The sequence below is a fragment of the Xiphophorus maculatus genome, chromosome 21 (assembly GCF_002775205.1).
Source record: "Xiphophorus maculatus strain JP 163 A chromosome 21, X_maculatus-5.0-male, whole genome shotgun sequence".
In the NCBI taxonomy this organism is placed as follows: domain Eukaryota; kingdom Metazoa; phylum Chordata; class Actinopteri; order Cyprinodontiformes; family Poeciliidae; genus Xiphophorus; species Xiphophorus maculatus.
This window is the reverse complement of record NC_036463.1, coordinates 17,222,935-17,242,565: the sequence shown is the minus strand read 5'-3', so window position 1 is coordinate 17,242,565 and position 19,631 is coordinate 17,222,935. Positions and strand designations below refer to the sequence as shown.

Here is a 19,631-nt window from a genome sequence, read left to right as displayed (position 1 = left end):
TTTTTATCCAAAGCACTGTTACACATGGGATTAGTTCGGAATTTAAAATGGAGCATAATAATAATTTCAAAATAAAAGCCTTGAATATTTTTACATCAGGTAATTGCTGTTTTTGGCTTTATGTGACTTTTTCATCCAAAGCAATGTTACACATGGGATTAGTTTGGAACTTTGAAATTAAGCATACTGAAAATTTCAAAATAAAAGCCTTGAATATTTTTACATCATGTAATTGCGGTTTTTGGCTTTATGTGACTTTTTCATCCAAAGCAATGTTACACATGGGATTAGTTTGGAACTTTGAAATTAAGCATACTGAAAATTTCAAAATAAAAGCCTTGAATATTTTACATGACGTAATTGCTCTTTTTGGCCGTATATGACTTTTTCATCCAAAGCAATGTTACACATGGGATTAGTTCGGAACTTTAAAATGGAGCATAATAATAATTTCAAAATAAAAGCCTTGAATATTTTTACATCAGGTAATTGCTGTTTTTGGCCGTATATGACTTTTTCATCCAAAGCACTGTTACACATGGGATTAGTTTGGAACTTTAAAATGGAGCATAATAATAATTTCAAAATAAAAGCCCTGAATATTTTTACATCATGTATTTGCTCTTTTTGGCTTTATCTGACTTTTCCATCCAAAGCACTGTTACACATGGGATTAGTTTGGAACTTTAAAATTAAGCATACTGAAAATTTCAAAATAAAAGCCTTGAATATTTTACATGACGTAATTGCTCTTTTTGGCCGTATATGACTTTTTCATCCAAAGCACTGTTACACGTGGTATTAGTTTGGCCCTCTGAAATGAAGCATACTGAAAATTTCAAAATAAAAGCCTTGAATATTTTTACATCATGTAATTGCTTTTTTTGGCCGTATATGACTTTTTCATCCAAAGCACTGTTACACATGGGATTAGTTTGGAACTTTAAAATGGAGCATAATAATAATTTCAAAATAAAAGCCTTGAATATTTTTACATGAGGTAATAGCTCTTTTTGGCTTTTTTTGACTTTTTCATCCAAAGCACTCTTACACGTGGTATTAGTTCGGAGCTTAAAAATGAAGCATACTGAAAATTTCAAAATAAAAGCCTTGCATTTTTTTACATCAGCTACTTGTGTTTTGAGCATTATATAACTATTTTAACCCAAGGACTATTACGCATGGGATTAGTTTGGCCCTTTGAAATGAAGTTTAACAAAACTTCCAAAATAAAAGCCTTGACAACATTTTAAATCGTACCGAATGGTGCACGTCCGCCTCACTTAACGTTCTTGCGGTTCTCCGCGTGCCACTGATTACGTCACGGCGTTCTTTAGCGTCGACGACGATTTGTGGCGTGACGACACCGGGCCCAAACCCCACGGCCGCGCCTTGGCAGGCCCCGGCTAAATTTCTTCCGAAATTTTCTAGTTATAATTCTTTATTTTTCTTCCGTAACCGTTAATGCGGCTCATACCGCTGGGTGCACACCTACAAATGAGGTATCAAAACGTGCAGAAAATTCACGCCATTGGAGCTATTACTTGTGGTGGGATTTGGGGTAAACGTGGCGACATAATTCGCAAAAAACTACGAAAAAAACCCCATTATAACTCAATGGGAAAAATCCTAGAAATACCCTATTTTTGAGGATTTGCTGTGTCGTCACAAATTCACCTAGAAATGCCATTCAAATTTCATTTTGTAGATACGTCTGTGATCTCTTCGAAAGTGAAGACGGCTCGTCGATACCAGTTACGGTTTGTCCACAATTTGCCTCTAAGCGACCCAAACTTTCTCATTTTTGCTGAAATTACAGTGACAGCCGACCTCGGATCAGATATGGGCACAACATTTCTTTCTCTCATCACTGTAAATGCTCTGAGTGAGGTACAGATATGAATCTCGGGACTATCGCAGAAGACACATTGAACTGTCATACGCTCGAAACGCTTTTCGAATATGTATTACGGTTCCCGAACAAGAAGGATTTGTTTCCAATGCTTTTTTTCAGTAAAGTGTGTTTGCTCAAACACACTTGTGTGTTTGAGAGCTCACAGCTCAGAGCTCACACCTGCTGAGACCATTATTTGCCATAGCAACGGAACTCAAGAGGCTATTGGCTGCTGATTTGGACTACGAATACGCATCACTGTAGTTCTATCTATCCTCAGTTGAAACAGATCAGGACTGAGAACTGGCCTTTAGAACTACTGCTGCTATGGGCTGTATATAACTGATTTAACTCAGTAACTGTTACACATGGGATTAGTTTGGAACTTTAAAATGGAGCATAATAATAATTTCAAAATAAAAGCCTTGAATAGTTTTACATCAGGTAATTGCTGTTTTTGGCTTTATTTGACGTTTTCATCCAAAGCACTGTTACACATGGGATTACTTTGGAACTTTAAAATGGAGAATAATAATAATTTCAAAATAAAAGCCTTGAATATTTTTACATCAGGTAATTGCTTTTTTTGGCCGTATATGACTTTTTCATCCAAAGCAATGTTACACATGGGATTAGTTTGGAACTTTAAAATGGAGAATAATAATTTCAAAATAAAAGCCTTGAATATTTTTACATCAGGTAATTGCTGTTTTTGGCTTTATTTGACTTTTTCATCCAAAGCACTGTTACACATGTGATTAGTTCGGAACTTTAAAATTAAGCATAATAATAATTTCAAAATAAAAGCCTTGAATATTTTTACATGACGTAATTGCTCTTTTTGGCTTTATTTGACTTTTTCATCCAAAGCACTGTTACACATGGGATTAGTTCGGAACTTTAAAATGGAGCATAATAATAATTTCAAAATAAAAGCCTTGAATGTTGTTACATCAGGTAATTACTGTTTTTGGCTTTATGTGACTTTTTCATCCAAAGCACTGTTACACATGGGATTCGTTCGGAACTTTAAAATGGAGCATAATAATAATTTCAAAATAAAAGCCTTGAATATTTTTACATCATGCAATTGCTGTTTTTGGCTTTGTATGACTTTTTCATCCAAAGCACTGTTACACATGTGATTAGTTCGGAACTTTAAAATTAAGCATAATAATAATTTCAAAATAAAAGCCTTGAATATTTTTACATCAGGTCATTGCTCTTTTTGGCTTTGTATGACTTTTTCATCCAAAGCACTGTTACACATGTGATTAGTTCGGAACTTTAAAATTAAGCATAATAATAATTTCAAAATAAAAGCCTTGAATATTTTTACATCATGTAATTGCTCTTTTTGACTTTGTATGACTTTTTCATCCAAAGCACTGTTACACATGGTATTAGTTTGGCCCTTTGAAATGAAGCTTAACAAAAATTTCAAAATAAAAGCCTTGAATATTTTTACATGACGTAATTGCTCTTTTTGGCTTTATTTGACTTTTTCATCCAAAGCACTGTTACACATGGGATTAGTTTGGCCCTTTGAAATGAAGCATACTGAAAATTTTAAAATAAAAGCCTTGAATATTTTTACATGACGTAATTGCTCTTTTTGGCTTTATTTGACTTTTTCATCCAAAGCACTGTTACACATGGTATTACTTTGGCCCTTTGAAATGAAGCATACTGAAAATTTCAAAATAAAAGCCTTGAATATTTTTACATGACGTAATTGCTCTTTTTGGCTTTATTTGACTTTTTCATCCAAAGCACTCTTACACGTGGTATTAGTTCAGAACTTTAAAATGAAGCATACTGAAAATTTCAAAATAAAAGCCTTGAATATTTTTACATCAGCTACTTGTGTTTTGAGCATTATATCACTATTTTAACCCAAGGACTATTACGCTTGGGATTAGTTTGGCCCTTTGAAATGAAGTTTAACAAAACTTCCAAAATAAAAGCCTCGACAACATTTTAAATCGTACCGAACGGTGCACGTCCGCCTCGCTTAACGTTCTTGCGGTTCTCCGCGTGCCACTGATTACGTCGCGGCGTTCTTTGGCGTCAACGCCGATTTGTGGCGTGACCACGCCGGGCCCGAACCCCACGGGCGCGCCTTGGCAGGCCCCGGCTAAATTTCTTCCGAAATTTTGTTTTTCTAGTTATTATTATAATTCTTTATTTTTCATCCGTAACCGTTAATGCGGCTCATACCGCTGCGTGCACACCTACAAAAGAGGTATCAAAACCTGCAGAAAATTCACGCCATTCCAGCTATTACTTTTGGTGGGATTCGGGATGAACATGGCGACATAATTCGCAAAAAACTACGAAAAAAACCCCATTATAAGTCAATGGGGAAAATCCATTGAAAACCCTAATACCCTACTGGCTAAAACAGAGAATTGTCTCCCCCAGCTGGCTCAAATGAAGTATTGTAAGTCTGAAAAGCGAAAAGAGCAAGTATGAAAAAAAAAAAGATTGTGCCTTGGATATACTGGATTAAACAAAACTTTAAATTTGATTGGTAAACATCCAACAGGTAGATGTGAGTGTGGTATGGATATGGAAACAGTAGAACATGTAATAATTAATTGTGGAAAATATAAAGCAAGTACAATAAATTAGGAAATATGATATAGAGACATTTAAACTTAATAAGATATTAATTAAACACAAAATAAATAAAGCGGTTATTACATGTTTGAAGGTAACAGGATTATATGTAAGACTTTAGATTGGGGAGCGGTTAACTGAAACGTGGGGCGTGCTAACCCCCTGCGCCACCACAGCACGCCCCATGAATATTTATGTTATTTCATAAAATTTCTTAAGAAAACTAAACTGATAGAAAGGATTTAGTGTTTTTTTTTTTAAGTTGCGCCCTGATCCACACTCCATACCAGTAGGTGGCGGTAATGCACACCATTAAGTTGCTTGCCAACCGCCATTAAAAACAAAAAGAAGAAGAAGAGCTTTCTGCTTCCGACTGTTTGGTTAAGGTAAGAAGTGTTTGTGTTATGTCCATAAAATATACTATTTAATTTCATTACTATATTATTAGAACTGCTTACAGTTGTTAAATGTAATGTGTTCTTTAAGAAATGTGATCGATTTTAAAAGTTTGACTGCTGTGGGATATTTTGTTGTGGCTCTGATAGCGTAGCTGCTAGCTTGATGGAACCACAATTTGTTCACATGTTAGCACTTTGCTAACTGGCTTTCGTGAAACCAGTTAGGCTACAAAATCTCTGTTAACATCAATCTGATCAGCTGAAATAAGGCAATTTTGTTTTACCTCAACCTAGAGCTATTGTGACTTGCAGAAATTGCCACAAATAACCGGAACTAGCATATTAAGCTACTTCACTGAATCAGTTGCTTCGGATACAGATACTCTCAGCTGCCGTCTTGTGCCGACAGTGAAAAACAGCAGAACTACATAATATTAGCTTGGTATGATGTAAATTATAATTTTTGTTTGAATTACATAAAATAACTTCATGATCTGAGTTTTTTTTCATTATGCTTGGCCTATCAATAATTTCAAATAATAAAACATAAAATATCTGGGTTTATTTTGTTCATCCGAACCAGAACCTCCAGGTTCTCCGTTGTAGAGTTTTACTGAAAATCAGCGGAGAAATATCTGTAGCGCAGCAGCTGCGGTACAGTCTGCCCACTAGAGTAGAACTGAACCGAACCAAACATGAACGTATTTCATCGCCTAACGAAAGACAAGGAAGCAAAGAGATTTCGGCTAAAGAAATCTGAACTTGATTACATTGCAGCATCCTTTAGCGTCGATGCCAATTTGTAGCGTGACGACGCCGGGCACAAACCAGACGGGCGCGCCTTGGCAGGCCCCGGCTAAATTTCTTCAGAAATTTTGTTTTTCTAGTTATTATTTGCACTGTTGGAGGAAGCTGGAGCGCACGGAGAAAAACCACACACACACACACACACACACACACCCAGGACTTTCTTGCCGCGTGGCAACAAGCTTACGTCGTTTGTCTTTCACAGAAACAAAGGAAATCTGATGGCAGCGCGAAAACAATGCGGCTGCACAACATCATCCCAGAGCTACCTAAAGGTTAAGCTCAAGCAAAGTTAAGTGATAAGACACCATGTCACAGCAGATAAATCCACGGAACATGCACTAGATAATCCCTCTCTGTTTTTCACGAGTCAGACGGAGGCACGAGAAGCAAAGTCACAACTGACAGACTTTATCAGCAGAGGAGAGGAAGAGGAGTATCTTAACAAATCCCTTTCTCCTCCTTGGGATTGAAGAGGCGTTCCTTATCGTTATCCCCCTTTCACTTTCGAAGATAAGGCTGGCAGTGAAACTTGATACAGCACCACTCCAACATTTCGAGCGATACATTGCTGATACAGCAGATGCATGTTCGTCGTTTTTGATTTCTGCCCCACTGAGTTCGCCATTATTAGAAGTCAGCGGCGACAACGAAGGGAATATGTTTCCGGCCGGAACGACGCATCTCAGATTTGACCCACATGACAAGGAACTTCACGCTCCGTCGGCGCGCGGCGTTTTCCGATGTCGAGGCGCTCTCATGAATATGTGCCGGGTTGTTAGCGAGGGGTGCAGGCGTTTCCTGAAAGCCTTTCCACTGTGGCGAACATTCGCACCCATCTGGCGTTCTGTGAATCCAAATCTGCTTTGCATGCATTCCAATTTAGAGCTCCCATACACCTATCCACGTACACACACTGTGCACATTTATTCTTTTCTAGTAGGCTTGCGTTGGGAGGATAATTAGAAGAATATATCCTCTATTTCTGACACCAAATCCGGCTTTCCAGCCTCGGCTTTTAAAAGTTTCAGTGACCCTCGTTTTTTGGTGCCTATCAGGCTCGGGCCGATCTCTCAAATCGTGGTTAAATTACATAACGAAGAAAACGTATGCAGTCAAATAGCACTTTAGTAACTTACATCTAGCATGGAAACAATCCTACATAATTAGTTTCACAATACATGTCGGCAATGCAGCCATAAACGGAAGATATCTGCAGATATTCACTGGACCGGATCTCACAAAGTGGATGCGGATGCCGTACTGTGTCCTTGACCGCTACTGCTGTTCAATAAAGTTTTGTTTCAACAACAAAACTTTGCTAGGAACACATAAGGGCAGGCTTTTTAAATGAACTTAGTCACTGAAAACATAATACTGTATATACGACTTCGCAACAGAACAGTACTGGTGGCTAACTGGTAACTGTTTGCTAGTTCTACATTGAAACAATGAACCCGTGTGTGTGAAACACGCCACTGTTGCATCTGATTTAGCATAAACCTTTTCCACCAGTTCATCGAGGTCACCAATTCATTTTTTGCCGATGATCTTTCTGCACAGAGATCAGGCTTTTTAAAAACCCTTTTTCTTCCATTTACCATCCACGGAGCACATTCAACATTCATGCGGCGAGCCATTTCATTTAAGGAGCAGCCTCACCACCCACCCTGACGGAACTTCTCCCCGTCTGCCGCGACCGGAGCCACCCTCGTAATGGGCCCTCCTGTCGAGGTTTCATGACTGATCCCCTGGCTGACCTCACATTCGGCTGCAGCCTCCTCGCCGCCACACGGAGACTTGAGTGCCGAGTTTTTTTTTGTTTTGTTTCGAGTGCTGGGAGGCAGCTGGCGACTATTCGACAGCGAATAGCATTTTTAAAATGTCATCATGATTTCATTGTTACAGGATTCTAGCATATGAGCGTGAACGCGGCCTGCTCTGCATTGTGATGAGGGATTTTTTTTTTTTGCCCTACTGAAGGTCTGTTTTTCCTTTCACCATGGGCAAGCAAGGCTGGAAATATTCAAAGTAAATTCAGCCAGCTTCTGTTGTGATCTTCCATCTTCCATTTCTTGGAAATACATCCATGTTGGATGATTCATTGCTGGAGCTCATAACTGATGCTAACATTCGGCACCAGACGACTCAGTGTAAGGACAGGGTTTATGTATAAATCTGGCGGAACGTTTGGAAGTTTCTCAATGAAAACGCTTGGCTCCGTGAATTTCGGGTATTTTTAATTCAGAATGCTTATATTAGACATTTTCCTCAACGTCTGTCTCTTTTATTTTATTCATTGTTTTGATTGCATCAGGCGTCGCTTCCTCTGTACTTCAACGATGGGATGGTGTTTTCAGATTTCCCCCTTTTGTAACAACTATCATTATGGCCAAAAATGCAATTTTAGTTCCAACACAACAGAGAATATGTCCACCAAAGTGAAAGACTTTGTCCTCTTTGTTCTTTCAGCAAAAGCCTTCTTCCTCTCCTGCGGCTTTTCAGATCATGCTTGACTTTTTTTTTTCTTTTCTTTTCTTTTTTTTTTAGAGGACAACGACTCTCTCAATCCAACTTCAGTCAGCATCTTTTTAGGCTGTTTTACTTTATTTTTGTGTTGAATTGATTTGTATATTTCACACTAAAGCATATTCCATACCGGGGCATATAGCTGTTTAAAACCCTTTTGGGGTCTGAGCTTATTTTGGCTGTTTTGCAGACTTTTGATGTTTGCCTTTGTACAACACCATACACTTTCGCTAACTTTTTTCAACGTAACTTTCCCTTTGCGATTTGATAATGATCTACTTTCACTAGAACTTGCTTTTTAAACACGAGCACAAAATGATGTGAAGACCTACATTGAAAAAGAAAAATATATAGTTTATTGGAGGAAAAAAAACAAAAACATTTTGGCTCAAGAATTATTTTGGACCTTGAGTAACTTTTGAAAGGAAGCATATAAAGGTAAAACTGTAATACGCCCAAACTACATGGAAATATCTCTCACAATAAACATGTATACACATGTTTTACCCTGTAAGATGTAGCTCTTAAAAATATTTGTAAATTTATTTAGATATCTTCTATTTCTGGAGCTTCAAATAACGTGAGGGTCCTCTTTGTTTAAGAGACTTCCTCAATTTATATTTGCATAACTATAATTTGATAAAAGATTTTAAATTGTTCAGGTTGTTATTATAATGTACTTGATGAATTGTGATGGAAATGTAGGCACTAATATTCTCATTTACAACAGGTAACAGGAAGCCTGCCTGTATGTCTTCATGTGATGTAATGAGCTGTGCCTTGATAGGTTATTGACCATTGGCAGAAAGATGAAACAAATAAAAAAAAGTTGGACCAAATGACTCAGTAATTTTCATTTTACTAGCAGGAAGTAAAAAGCATGTGACTGTGACTTTTATTTGACTGTTTCTAGGAACTTATATTGATGACTGGCCCATTGAGAGCAGTCAGCTCACTAATCGCAGCCGCAATGTCTGAGTGGATTTCATTCATTTTAAACCTAAGTAAAGCAAATTTCTGCATTCTTGTTAGCCACAATGTTTTCCTGTGACTTTCTTTGTCGCTCCTCTCTAGAGCAGGAGTTTTATCCCTTGTTAACGTTCCTGTGACAACCCGAGATAAATTTTTCCACTATAAAGGTTTTCACAAAACAGACTTACCACCCTACCAGGGCCAGCATCTCCTCTGAAGGCCAGTGTGTCGGAGCAGGCTGCACAATCCGCAGCTGGAATTTGAGACAGGTGTTGCTACTACAGTCCTTCATATGGTTATGGTGCGTTCACACCAAACGCGTTACGCGCGTCTAGTACGCATCCAACAATTCAAGTTCGACGTGTGCACTTTCAATGCAGGCACTTGATGGTACGTTCACACCAAACGCGTTTTGAGCGTCAGGCGCGTCTGGTTTATATTGTTAATCCAACGAAAGCTATGAAGGAGGTGGTATGCTCACCAGGGATAGCATTCATGCTTGAACAATATCTTGGTTTCCCCCATAATTGTAAATGTTAGTAATGTTACTTCTGTGGATTGTTCAACCCGGAGTAACTTAGCTGTACAGAGCTAAATTCAGAGCCCAGAATCTCCCAGAGTTGATTGCCATATATTTTTAAATAATGTTTCAGTCTTCACGTAGGGTCTGACATGCTAAAAAGCCATGCAGCAATCAGTCAGGTGTCCCACTGAACAAACCATGTTGGCATGGGCGACATGAAAAGACGGCCTAGATGGAGGGGGGGGGGGAAACACCATATGGCTGTCTTTCCGTCTTGCATGCTGAAACAGCTACAGGATCTCTAACAGACGGAAAGGTGTTAACAACGTCACCGCAGTGTCTGTGTAATTCACCTGGTGAGGCTGTGGATCCTCGCACAGCGATGCTCCTGGCGTGACAAGATGCCACGACTTCTCCGGCGAAATATCTGGTGCTGATCCGAAGACAGCAGGAAGTTATGGTAGAAACCCATTGACAACGGTTTCTCTTGAGGCATGGAAAGCGAATTATCATCGGCACGATGCAGATCGAGATGTTTCAATAGAATAGCAGCTGAAAGGCAAAATTGTTGAAGATAATGTAACTTAGTGGAGGACAATGAGTCAGCTATTATACTAGGTATTGACTGAGGATGATGAGGATGGGAAGGGTTTTGTATATGACAGTGACTACATAAAGTGGACAATGTTCGACCTGGTTAACTTTTTTAAAGTTAGTATTGAGATAAACGTATTCCGGAGGCCTAATGGAGGTAATCAGAGCTAAGCAACAGGAGCTTGTCCCTTTGACTGTTGGTCAATTGTTCATTTTAACAAATTTAATGAGTCAAGCTCATTAAATTATCAATCGATTTCCCTAAAGTATTTTCCTGGACAAGTAACTTCATTTTTCTAATTCAACTAAAGGTTTAACACTGGAGGCTACGTAAGTGTTTTACTGCAAGAGCTCCAAAGTCAACTCAGGGCTATTGGATCCTCGTTAAAACGAGAAACTTTCTCGTTATAAAGAGAAGTATAAAAATATGTTCCTCTTGCAGATTGCAACTTCTTAAAAAGGCATAAAGGGGCTCCCTCTGACTCTCCGTCTTCTCTCTCTCAAGCGTCCGGTGATGTGTTGCCGTCTTACTGTTGCGACCTTCTTCATTTAAACGAGAGCATATTTTGTTTTAATGGCGACATAAATCTCATTAGAACGAGGAAGCGTCTCATCCTAACAAAAACTCTCTCATGTTAAAGAGTTTTTATGTCGTTATAACGAGATGTTTCTCTCAAATTTATTTCCTATGTATGTACAACCTTTGTTAAGTAGGTTTTATGGGTTTTTTTTGACGTATTTAATAGTTGTTGGGTTGGAACTTTTTTACAAATGTTTTCATTCTACTAGTAGAGACTAGTAGTGTTGCAGATTGAAGGTCATACTGAAATACTTTCAGAAGCTGGCAGAGAGGATCATTTATATATTAAAATGCCAAAATTGACAGCACACTCTCCCACATGGCTTATTGCATATGAGGTGACTGTATACATTGAATATTTATCGCAGTTATTATATTTCTTCCTCAATCATACTCTCTTATGACAGATTCTGACTATTCTGAGTTGTTTATGTTGTTTGTACATATAACAAACTGAGACATTTCCTATAAAATATACACTTCAAGCATTAACGTAACTTTCCTAGAGCTACATATTTGGCCATTTTATGACTGCAGTTTGCACACATTGATGACCCCCCCCCCCCCCCCAGGTGTTAACTCAAATAGAAGTTTCACAATTTGCAGTAGTTTGTATATAATCACACGTCAGTCACAGCTGACAATTCGCAAGCGCTTTCATTTTGCTCTTAAATATTCTGTTAGCCTGCAAATGAGCTCCTTCTAATTTACATCATAGCATATGTGCAGTTATGAATGACACACGATAATGTGTCATGTTGTCCATTTATGCCAACAATCACATTTTGAGTCATTGTACAGACACGTAAACCCAGGCAAAATAAAAATTGGTACGTCACTTTACGACATGAAAATGTTATCATTCTAACAATAAACATTTTGTGTAGTAAATTATCACCTTGTAATCAATAATTCTTATGTTCTTATAATATAATACTTTTATTGTAGTGATAATATTACTATTACAATAATATTAGTATGATATTACAATCATATAATATTTGATTGTAATATCATACCACTTACGTTGAATTGAAATGAAATCCTTATTCATTTTGAACATGTCAAATGTCTCCTCCAATTATGTCCCACATTATACAAATTTACACACCTAATTTTTTACTCCATGTCGCAATTACTCTTTCCAAATTACATCTGTACAATAAATGTATTATTACGCAATCTCTACCATGCTTACTATGAACGGTCTCCTGTTTGTCTGATTAAAGAAGTTTTCGCTGTAAACCATGATGGCTTTCATAGGTAGGTCATAACATATACTTACCTAATAATGAAGTTGATGAGTTTTGGGCGTTACTCATCAGCTTGAGCAGCGTGGTGATAACCATGCGTACGCTGAGATGGAACTTCAAACATACTGAGCTGCACTGGAGGAGGAATGAGCCTGATCAGATCAAAATGGCAGCATTTCTCCTTTATCAGAAGCTCCATGGATCCAAATTGCACAACGTGAGCTGATTTCACACAGAGCACAGCGAGACATTTAGAGATTCATCCAGGCCCGTACAGGGGTTGAGCAAAGACAAAGTTGGCAAAAGAGTAATAATAAAAAATAAAACTTGTTGACTGTCTAGAGATGTACAGTAGCTGTTAATGTTAACATTTCCTAATGTGAAATGTTTTCTGTTTTCAAAAGACAAATGATTGTTTTAGCAAGAGCATTTTGACAACTGCGAAATTAACGTTCATACAATATAGATATATTGCAGAAGGTGAAATGTTCTTTTTGTTATAATGTGACAAGTATGTTGTAATAATGCAAGAGTATTCCTTAAAACATGGAAAGTGTATAGTTAGAACAATAAAGGTTTTGTCTGATAACATGACATAGCTCTACGTTGGTTTTGCTCTACACTTCAGTATCATTGAGATACAAAAACTGGCTCACTGGTTCAGAACTAGCGTGTATTCATAGCAGCGTCTACTGGTGGTGGTGGTAAAAATGTACATTTTTCAAATTAAGAGTCCAGGAACACTAAGCCTCCCCTCAGGCAGTTATGAACTTCACATTGATGAAATGAAATTGATGAATTGATTGCGAAGAGAACTGCTCGCTGCCCGACCAAAGCTCTATGAGCAGATTTAGTTTTAAATTGGTTTAGTTAAACGCGATTTTATTATTCCATGCTTTAGAGCCTCACAAGCTAATGAAATGATTCTCTAAACCCAAAGCCAAGGCCAAAGGACAGAAAAACCCTGTTTGTTCTCCGTATTTCCTCCTCCGCTTTTCCCTTGCACTCACAGCTGCGTCCCCTTAAAGGCTTTCCTCACAACTCATGTTGGTCATCAATCAGCAGGAGGTCACACAGACCCTTATTTTATTCACTGCAAACATTGGGTTTACCAGGGGATCTTGTTATCACCAAAACAACGCACGCTGTGGCCACCTGAGCTACTAATGACCTTCACCGTGGGTTTAAGTGAAAAAAAAAAAGAGATATCTAAGTGTTTCCAACAGTAACCCGTCGGCTAGCTGGGAAAGTGCCAACAATTCTGTAATTACACCTGCTCTTTGGGTCTCACCCCGGTTTCAGATGGAGGTCCGCAGTGGGCGAAGGCATGCAAAAAGTCTGCTTCAGACAGAGGGATTAGGTTACGCTGAAGGAGGCTGCCAAACCTCAGTGGTTAGTTGACACTTCCAGGCAGCGTGGAAACAATTTGAAAGGTTTCATGATTTTACTGACCTAATGAAGCAGCTTCCTGTCTTTGAAGCCTTGTAGTGGAATGTCGAACGGGGGAACGAGTCGGTTTTGCTTAGTGGACGTTGACCGTACAAAGAATTACTGAGCTTCAATGTAAAATATTCATCAGTGTGGCGGTCTTAAAGGGATAGATTTATTTTTTCTGTGGCGGTTTGTGTGTAGTTGGTGCAAACGTTTGTGTCAAAAAACATAATTTCACAATTGCATGTCATGTCTCATGACCAAGATTTGGCTTATCAAATTTAAATTTACTTACGTTTTTATTATTATTTTTATTATTATTATTAGGAACCTTTAAGGAATGTGTTAGCCATTCCATCTAGGATTTGCAGATGTTTTTGTGAATCTCTGGTTTTGTGACGCTACTTTAGAAATATTTGCAAGGAGTTTTTCAATGTTTGTGCTCATGTGTTACGGTAAATGTCAGCTTAGCTGTGTTTCCATTACAAATGTGTGTCGATATCCCGCCAATGTAAAAAAAAACAACAACACAGTTTTGCGATTGCGGTGTTTCCTTTAAATAAGAAACGAAATCAAAATCAAAGTCATTAAGTCATGCTGCGCCGTCTTCCCACATACCACTTACTGTCTTCTTCTTTGTCTTTTCCGCCAGTAGTAACGTCCGGTTGTTGATCACAGGACTCGTTGTTCCCATTGTAGTTTTGCAAAATACACTAATTTCAAAAAGACATGTTTCCAAGAAACTAATTTGTTTTTGCAATTCCAATTCGAGCAATGGAAACCCAGCCATTCCCTCACACACAAACCGATTCAGGAGAAAAGGAAAGCTCGCTCTCTCGCTCACTCATCAGTGCAGCAGAGCTCTGGTCTCCAAAACACCTTCAAGATCACGCAGCACCGCTCTCCCAGTGGATGGAGGTTTCCCCCAAACCTCTCCAGCCCCACTTTTTACTTGCCGTGTCTTCGGGGAGCTCTCTCTCTCTCTCTCTCTAGCCGAGAGCAGCATCAGCGAAGGCCCGGCCCGGCCCGTCGATTCTATTGAACCGACTTGGCGTGTCACAGGCGGTAAAGACCTCTTGATTGACTCCTGCTTGGGTAGCATGTCCAACTGCATACATTAGTAATGCTGAGGGTTCAATAGATGGATTGCTCAGACAGATTGATGCAGGCAGCAGGCACATTTACCATGGTGCACCGAACTGGAGTAGAACTGAACCTACAGAGAGGTGTGTTTCCCTGCAGCAAAGTCTTGGATTAATTCATTTATTATTAAGTTCCTAGTATACATGCATAGTATGGCAGCTGGGTCTCTATTGCGTGCTCCAATTTAAACCCCTAATTGGTAGCCTAAATGTGTTCCCTTCCACATCCCCTCTTGTTAACAGCAGTGCAGTCAGGCATCGCAGCCGAAGGAGGGTAGACTGTTGCAGCAGGTTTCTGCAGCATGGAGTAAATTTTGGAGGTGATTTTCTGCAGCCAGAGCATTCAGCGAGAATAAAGAATAAAACAGAGCTGAAGGTGATGTTAAGCACAATAAATATTCACGAAGGTAGAGTGTTGTGCCAAAATAGGAGTTTGGCTTTGGCTGAGAACAAGTATAAATAATTACTCGGGGCAATTATTAATAAAGGCAGTAATTTAGATCAAAATTAGAGAGTCGGCGCACCGCTTGATTATCAAGAAAACAGCCAAATAGTTTAGTCTCAGTTATTGTTGAGGAATACCCGCCTGGTAAAGCCTCGCTTTTGAAATTATGATATACAGAGGCATAAGCAGAGCACTGGCATAGATTCAGCAGCAAGATACAACACATGTGTGGGATAAACACAGACAACTTCCAATATACTGTACATGAGTTTATTAACAAAAAGTTTAACATTTTACTCACTTAAAGACAATTAAGCTAGTAACACTCGACTAAACTGCTGTAGTAAGAAGATAAAATGATGGAACTAATAAACTACTGAAAATAAAAACTGCTAAAATATTGACTTGGATATAAATAGAACTAATAAAACGATGGGATGAGCTCACAGTTCAGCAGGAAGTGTAAATGTTAAGAAACAAAGTTTATTTATGAGAAATGTGGAAGTGAGGCTAAAATAGTTTTAACTAATTGAGAGTAGTCGCATCAAAACCTGCTGTGTTTTCCTCACACTGCAACACCAGAACTGTGCAACGAATGAAAAAAACAATAACTCAGAGAAGAGTTCAATCGTTTGGCTAGCTAAGCCTGTGCAGGAAACCGTTAGCTGCTCGGCTAGTTTCATCTTCTGGACAAATTTGCATCCATCAACTTTAAACTAACATTTACATTCAAACCAAATGAATCCAAGATTTATCCTTAAGGAGAACTCGAGAAAACTGACCAATTCTTCAACTGTTTGAGAGACTGGACGGAGGGAAGGGAATGACGGGTTTAATTGGGGGAAAGTTGGATGCTAAAGCCTACCCCTGGAGAGCCGTTGGTGAGATCTAACACCTTTTTCCCTGGCCAGCACGCGCTTCAGGTCAGTTGGCGAGAAACGGAGAAGACAATTAGCAGATAGCAGGTTAGCTAGCATGCTGATTCACTGTGAGCCACTACAGAGTTGTGTGCCGCACATCAGCTGGGAGGAAGAAATCAAGAGTATGCGGTTGTAGAGTTGCGTCCTTAAAAAAAAGATCAGAGACGGCATCTTTCTCTTTGTGTGTAATTATCCGTTATGTCAACAAGAGCTTACTCTACTTTTTTCTGCCACTCTGCTGTTTTTTTTGTTTTTTTTTTCATGGATAATTAAGCTGTAAATACCTCTGAAGCAGCTGCCCTTCACCACCGCCTGCCTCCCTCAACCCCCGGTGCTGAATGCAGACATGTGGCAAAAAGAAAAAAGTGCTTATTATCTCACCGTTTGACCTAATTGGCTTGTATATGAAAACACCTGGGCGCTTCATGGAAATTTAATTGCTTCACTTATTTAACACACTTACGGACAACGTCGGCTTTAGTCTGCTCAATTTGTTGGGATCAGCAGCTCGTCTCGTCGGGGATGTTGTAATCTTGCACTGAGGGTAATTGCTATTAATTAGCGGTCTGTACGTTTGGCTCTGAGCAGAAACGGAAACAATTTCTCAGAATTAAGTTGCTTACATATAAATGCGTCACTTGAAACCATTGTTACATTGTTTCATTGATTGGTCAAGTGGTGCTCCAAGTATATGGAGTGAAAGTGAAAAGTGTCTTTTTTTTTTCTTTTTTTTTTAAATCAGCGTGTATGGGTTATTCGAAAATAGTAAGTCATATTTTCATGTTTAGGAACTACATTGAAAATTAAGGAATAAATATGCAGACTTTACAAAAAATTTTAAATAACGCGCAAGAGAGGACGGTGTAATTACACACCTCTTAGTCCATGCTCATCTTGACTGTGGCAATTTAATGAAGTCTTTGTCCTTATTTAACTCAGATTTATGTGATGGCAATTGGACCTCCTTAATGCATAAGTTCTGTTGAAATTTGCCCAAAATTGAACCCAATAGTGAACTTTGTAGCCGCCTGTTTACATTGTGTGGTTTCAACTTGCATTTGGTATCGACTGAACCATATTGTGGAAGCTTGAAATGAACGATGGCGTTTGAGAAGCACTCAAATTTTGTAGTGGCATAGTTGCAATCTGGAATTAAATGCTGTGGTATTAAAAATCTCCGATGTGTCCAAAAAAAAAAAAAAAAAGCCCAACATTGTTGAATTTAAACATTTCCTCAAAAATAAGTGGATCAAAATTCGTTGACAGTGTTGTAAAAGACTCTGTGCCTGTTATGTGAAACACTTGATGGTATTTGATGCTGCGAAGAGTGACACAAGCAGTTATAAGGTTTAAAGGGTGATTGCTTTTTCCAGATTTGGACTGTTTTTTGCATGCAAACTGTGGTAAAATACAGTTTTAAGAAAACAGTATTGATTTTTCTCACTATATTTCATGAAGACATGGGTCCCCGATGACAACACCTGAACAGAAAACTGGTCTATCATCATTCTCATGAGTCTTTCTGCCACATTTACCGTTTATAGAAGTAACCCCAGTGTGAGGGCAGGAAATGACCTCACACTGGGGTTTTGGAAAAACTTTGTGTCTGCTTGTTTTTGTTTGCTGTTGCTAGCGTCCTATAGGTGAGAAGGAGAAGCTGCTGTCTGCAGCTATACCTGTCGGTCAGAATCCCATTACCGGAGAGGTCAAAGACAAACTGCTCCAGGTGTGGACAGTCTCAGTGGACAGCACTGCTCAACCATCCCAAGAAGGAAAAAAAAAAAAAAAAAATATTCCACCTGTCCCTCACATCTAATTGAGAACTTTTATCAAATCCAAACTTCTGTGAAGTCATTTCATTATTACCACCGTTGGTGTTATTATTACTATATTACTCCACCAGTTTTGCATTGCGAGCTGCCTCCCTGGTGGGGGAGTTTCATGAATACATATCAGGATCTTTAGCTCACTGGTGGTTATAATGCCTTGAGCAATTTCGCTTTGAGAGCGCCGCACAAAAACAAAGACGGTCTTGGGCGACATGAATATTCATGAGCTGGAAATGCCGGAGCAGAGTTTAAAAGGCGGACTAAAAGGCGGATGGAGGGAAGGAGAGGCGAGGAGAACGACACAAACGGCAACAGCGGTGCTGTGGCTCTCTCTCTCTCTTTTTTTTTTTCTTGAAAGAGGAGGTGAAGACGTAACATTAAAAGCCCCGTAGGGGGCGGGAGTGGCTGTTGAAATGCTGTTAGACAGTCGTCCGCTCGGCCCGTCCTCGACGCCGGCCGCGTTCAGGGAGCGGCTGCGTGATCGGAAGCGTAACTGCGCTGGTGGCTACGAGACCCCGCGGGCCTCACTGGCGGCCTCCATCATTATGCCGGCGGCGCTATCATTCCTGGACGTTGATTAAAATGTTGCCGATGTTGAAAGAAGCTGAAGGTTAAACAGCAAAGGGCGCGCATGCACCCCTACACGCGCGCACACACAGACAGGCATCCCCCCCCCCCAATCTCTGACTTCTGCGTGAAAGCCCAAAGCATCTCCCTTTGACTTTATCTGCTCGACCTGAGCAACTTTTTCCTCAATTATGCTCGCTATGTCTTACTGTTTAGCTAATATTGCTTTGGTAAGCTGCAGGGGATTTTATCTTTACACCTAAAGAGTGTCATAGTCAAGGTGACCTTCAGCAATGACTCCAAAAATGGCGACAATGATCTCTAAAAGTAAATCCTCGTTTTTTGGTAAATGTTTTCAGAATCTACATTAATAAAAAAAAATTAAAAGAAACATGACAACGAAATGCATGAGCATGCATTGACATTCGTAGGGATACTGCATCAAATCGCGCCAGTCACAACAAACGTCTGCCAACGTGAGCTCCAATATTTTCACGCGAACCGAGTAATAAATCTCAAAATGTCAGCAGACAAAAGCGGACGGCCGAAATGAACGCCGCGGCCTGCTTTCTGTATCTGTTTACCTTCGGCGAAACTGTGATTTTATTATTATGGATCGGGAGGGCAGGACTTCTGAGCTGTGCAGAGAGCGGCGGGTAACATTAGATGCGTTGCAGCCGGAGCCAATATATTTGCATCGTTCTGGCAGCATCGGTCAGCTTTAGGTTGGATTGCATTTCATCAAATCCGAGTCCTTTCCCTTTTTGCCTCCTCCATTCCTGTCGGGCTCAATTTTCCGAGGACTTAAATAAAACTCAAGAAACAGAGCCGCTCCTCACAAACTAGGCAACGCGCCCGGAAAGTACGGCTTAAAATAAGGAGATGCTAATGTGCTGAAATTCTGTAGTACCTCATGCATGTGAGAACACACACATTTTTAGATACAAATCTGAAAGTGAAGGTTATGCATATCTTAGTAAATACTTTGTAGAACTGATGACTAGGGCATTTTTATAACACTTTCTCAAATCCAGAGGCAAAATGGCAAAAGTTTCGTCAGATTGAATGAACGGCAGTTTTCAAGTCTTACTACAGATTCTCAATTAAATTTAACTCTGGACTATT

The 19,631-nt window shown here is 39.3% G+C and overlaps 1 protein-coding gene across 8 annotated transcripts in view; it reads left to right on the top strand.

Moving 5' to 3' along the window:
- Positions 1–19,631, top strand: part of ntng1 (netrin G1) — a 150,158-nt gene that overhangs the window by 87,587 nt on the left and 42,940 nt on the right. The gene's annotated exons all lie outside the window — the stretch shown is intronic.